The sequence below is a fragment of the Hippopotamus amphibius genome, unplaced genomic scaffold (genome assembly GCF_030028045.1).
Source record: "Hippopotamus amphibius kiboko isolate mHipAmp2 unplaced genomic scaffold, mHipAmp2.hap2 scaffold_474, whole genome shotgun sequence".
NCBI lineage: Eukaryota > Metazoa > Chordata > Mammalia > Artiodactyla > Hippopotamidae > Hippopotamus > Hippopotamus amphibius.
In genome coordinates, this window is record NW_026648577.1 from 2,591 (window position 1) to 7,500 (window position 4,910).

The window sequence follows — 4,910 nt, forward strand, 5'->3', positions numbered from 1 at the left end:
GAGAAAAAGAGAAGTGATTCCATTTTGCTGACAAGGGTACAAGTCACCAAATGGATGTCCAACTTTTAAAATAAATTGGGTTTTGTTTGTTTTCATTTTCCCTTGTAGCTGGAAAAGAAAAGATTTCACAATCCGTCCTGTTCTCTCTCTCTCTCTCTCACTCAGGTTAGGAGATTCTTTTCTGTTTGAAATAATGGAAGCATTTATAATGTCGTGCAGTTTCAGGTGTACAGCACAGTGATTTAGATAGAAAGATAGGTAGATAGATAGATAGATAGATATAGATTCTGTTTCAGATTTTTTTTCTCTTACAGGTTATTACAAAGTATTGAGTATAGTTTCCTGTGCCAAGTCGTAAGAGCTTGTTGATTATCCACTTTACGTATAGGAATGTGTATATGTTCATCCCAAGCTCCTAAGGTATCCGCACCCTGCCCCCCCCCCCCCCGCCCCCAGCGGCTTCCCCAATCAGTCCTATTGTAGACAAGTAGTCATACACACACTATCATCCTAGTCCTCAGTTCATTCAGCCCCACGTAGGTCACTCGTTCTTCTCGGAGTCCAGTTTTCCCATCGGCCCTGTCAATCTTGCCTGATGATTGAGCGTGACTGGAAAAGTGATGGTCCCAAGAAGTTTGCAAGAGCTTTTGTGAAGGCTCATAGGACTTGCCCAGCGAAGTGGGTGCCTTGATCACTGCAGGCTGTGGAAGGTATACCCAAAGTGGCAAACACAATTTTTTTTTAACCGTCTCTATGCCATGGTGAGGACAGAAGGCTTGCAGCAAGGGAAGGCTTCAACCCACATGGAAACCATACTCACCGTCACAGGAACGTTTGGATGACCCTTACTACGTGCCAGTGGAGTGAAGTCCAGTGGCCGGGGCTCAGGGGTTCCTGAGAGAGGAGGTCTGACGCCTCTGGGGACAAAGAGAATTGTTTTCCCCCAGGGTGACAAGCATGACAGGTCAGCCATTGCAGGTAACCTGTAGAAATCTTCCCACCAGCATCTATTTACAATTGGAGCCATTCGAAATGCACCAAGGTGGGTGGCGGAATGCGGGGGGCGGCGGGGACCTGGGGGGGGGGGTGAGGTTCCCCAGGAAGCCTGAGACATGGAGACCCAGTGGCCGGCCGGGCTGCTGCCCCTCTCTGGGGTCTGCTGTCCCTCTCTGGGGTCTGCTGTAGCCCCGACCCTCTGTTGAATGGACAGAATGGAATTGATCCACGTGTGGCCCCCCCCCACCCCCCATCATCTTTCAAGAGGCTGTTGTTGCCGCCTCGGCATGAAACTCGGGTGGAATATCTCCTTGATACTGGGCTCAGTCCCTGTCGTGTGAGCCTCCATTTGGACGACCGAAAACCCTGTATGCCAGGGCAGAGAAGAAGGATCCCATCATTTCCAGAGCAGCTGGAACACACCCGTGTATAGACACAAGCCAAAGAAGGCTTCACGTTCCTTCCTCTTCGACAACGCTTCCCATGTCAGGAAACCTCTCCAGGAAGCCTACTCCGTTTCATGGCTCTGCTTTCGAAGGAGAGAGAACACATTCTTGAGCTAGGCCCTCTCCTCTTGGATCCTCTCTCAACATGCATTCTAAGTGCAAAAGACTTCATGTGTCATTCGGTTTGGGGGCAAATGTGTCCAAAATACCCCAACGAGTGTAAAACAGTTAGATAGGTCACTGGGGAACAGTGCCTCCTTAGCCACGTCACCCACATCCCAGGGAAAGACTTGCTAGGCAAAGAGAGAAGCCTCTTTCCTTGTGAGCCAACCCTGGCTCTTTGAATATCAAGAGGACTAAGTCCACGTGAGTCCCCCAAGACCTGATAAAGGTAACCTAGAAAAGAAGTGATGATTTTTAGAAGACATAAGCCTGCCTGCCTGCCTGCCTGCCTTCCTTCCTTCCTTCCTTCCTTCCTTCCTTCCTTCCGGAAAAAGGAAGGAAAGCTTTCTCTCTCATGACGGAGAGAGCAGAGCAATAGAAGAAACACCCAAGCCCGAGCCCAAAGTTGGCCTTTTTCACCGAGAGACAGAAAACTGAATTCTAGTTTTGCACTGGTTTCCTGTTGATACGAACACTCATGTGTGTCCTTGAATCCATCCTCATCTTAAGCAGTCCTGACCACGGTTCCCATTCCTTTCCGAAGATTCTTCTCCTCAGAAACCTTTTCCAATCGCCTGTGCCCAGTTTTAGCTTTTCCCTTGTGTCCTTTGTTTCCCATTTCGAAATGACTAGCTTTAGGACCGAAATGTCTTTTTTTCCCTCCCCCAAACCTTATCTGCATACCTTCTACCTTGCCTCCCCCCTCCCCACACTCCCCAAAGAGGTCCTCTTCCTACAATGAGGATGGCGACCTCGGGTAGCTTGGACCACACACGTTCCTTCTTTAGGATGCCTCATCCTTGGACATTTGTCACCGCCCCCCCCCGCCCCCCACCCCACCCCACCCCACCCCACCCCAATCCAATCCAATGAAAGTAAGGAAGCCAACCACAGTGACCCGTGTGAACATGGACTGCCTTGTAGAAGTCCAGGCTCCTGCCTAGTTTGTGGTTTCCCTAAAGCGCAAGATCTGTGTAGGCATGGAAGCACGCATATGCTCCAACTCTCCGGAGCAGGGAGACCCTTAGGCTTGTGGAGCTAGGGACGTTTCAGCATTTTCCCTTCTTTGGAGATGATGTAGACAGGCTGCTGAATGTCCATTCTTTCATGGCACTCAGTCCACCCCTAAACCTAGAGATGTTGGAAAGTCTTGAAGTCGGCCTATGGAAAAGAGTTCTTGTGGAAGACGTTCCCTTACACATTCTCCTCATCTCGTCCACACTTCTGTCCTCTGTGTGTTATGAGCGGTCCCACTTGGATGATTCGTGATTTCTTAAGACAGGAAAGCAGTCAGTCCTCATCTCTACACCTCCCGGCCGCCCCCTCCACCACCCTGTTCCCGTGAGAGATTTTCTTCCTGCTTTCAGACGGGAGAAGGAAAGGAGGGTCCGTGTTCCCCTCCTGTTGTCACCTCGCATGGCAAAATCTCCCTATGCCACGGAGGCCCATTTGGGGGCGGTGTCCTGCGGGCCCGAAGACCTTCCGAGTCAACCTCAAGGAGGATGAGGATGTTCTCTCTTGCCACCGAACCGGTGAACCCGATGGCCTTCTAAGCAATGATGTCTCATCAGCCCACCCCACCCGTTTCACACAGAACGGAACAGCCTCTCCTGGATGACTCGGAGCAGGGGAGTTCCTGGGTCTGTCAGAGAGGGCCCTCTGCTGGCGGTGGGTGAAAAAGCACTGCACAGGACAGGAGGTGTTCGTGGTGTCCTTGGGAAGGAAAGGCGGGGGGGCATTTTATTCTTGGAAAGCTTATGCTGGCCCAGGATGTACACTATGAAAGATGATGCGACCTCATTTGGGGCGGGCACCAGAGGAGGGAGACGCGGGGCGGGGGGGGGGGGGGGGGGGCGGGGAGGTGTAGAAACGCATAAAAGCGGTCCTACCTTAAATGAATAAAAAAATAACAAGCAATATAACATGTACAATAAAATAGAGCACACGCAAAGGAAACGAAGGCAAAGTACAGGAAACGAAGAGAAAAATGCAAAGCCTATATACAGTGCTTCCATGTTCCTCATTCAATCAGCTTGGTGCAGGAATCTCCAGGAGATGAACAGCAAGCATACACGGGTCAAGCGGCGGCCGCGGGTCCACCGGCAGCCCGGGGCTGCGCAGCCCGAGTCCGCGCGTGCTGTCGCTCGGCGGCCGGCGGGCCGGGTCTCTGGGCGCCCGCGGCCCGAGGGTCGCTCGGCGGCCGGCGGGCCGGGTCCCGGGCGCGCGCGGCCCGAGGGTCGCTCGGCGGCCGGCGGGCATGGTCTCGGGCGCGCGCGGCCCGAGGGTCGCTCGGCGGCCGGCGGGCATGGTCCCGGGCGCGCGCGGCCCGAGGGTCGCTCGGCGGCCGGCGGCCCGGGTCCCGGGCGCGCGCGGCCCGAGGGTCGCTCGGCGGCCGGCGGCCCGGGTCCCGGGCGCGCGCGGCCCGAGGGTCGCTCGGCGGCCGGCGGGCATGGTCTCGGGCGCGCGCGGCCCGAGGGTCGCTCGGCGGCCGGCGGGCATGGTCTCGGGCGCGCGCGGCCCGAGGGTCGCTCGGCGGCCGGCGGCCCGGGTCTCGGGCGCGCGCGGCCCGAGGGTCGCTCGGCGGCCGGCGGCCCGGGTCTTGGGCGCCCGCGGCCCGAGGGTCGCTCGGCGGCCCGCGGCCACGGAGCCTGCAGGCCGCTCGGCGGCCCGGGTCCCGGGCGCCCGCAGCCCGAGGGGCGCTCGGCGGCCGGCAGCCCGCGGCCTGCAGGCCGCTCGGCGGCCCGGCTCTCGGGGAGCCCGCGGCGCGAGGGTCGCTCGGCGGCCCGCGGCCACGGAGCCTGCAGGTCGCTCGGCGGCCCGCGTCCCGGGCGCCCGCAGCCCGAGGGGCGCTCGGCGGCCCGCGGCCACAGAGCCTGCAGGCCGCTCGGCGGCCCGGGTCCCGGGCGCCCGCGGCCCGAGGGGCGCTCGGCGGCCCGCGGCCGGCTGGTCGACCTGCCTGCAAGTCGACCGGCGGCCCGAGGGTCGCTCGGCTGCCCGCGGCCACGGAGCCTGCAGGTCGCTCGGCGGCCCGGGTCCCGGGCGCCCGCGGCCCGAGGGGCGCTCGGCGGCCCGCGGCCGGCTGGTCGACCTGCCTGCAAGTCGACCGGCGGCCCGAGGGTCGCTCGGCGGCCCGCGGCCACGGAGCCTGCAGGTCGCTCGGCGGCCCGGGTCCCGGGCGCCCGCATCCCGAGGGGCGCTCGGTGGCCGGCGGGTATGGTCTCGGGCGCCCGCGGCCCGAGGGTCGCTCTGCGGCCGGCAGCCCGCGGCCTGCACGCCGCTCGGCGGCCCGGGTCTCGGGGAGCCCGC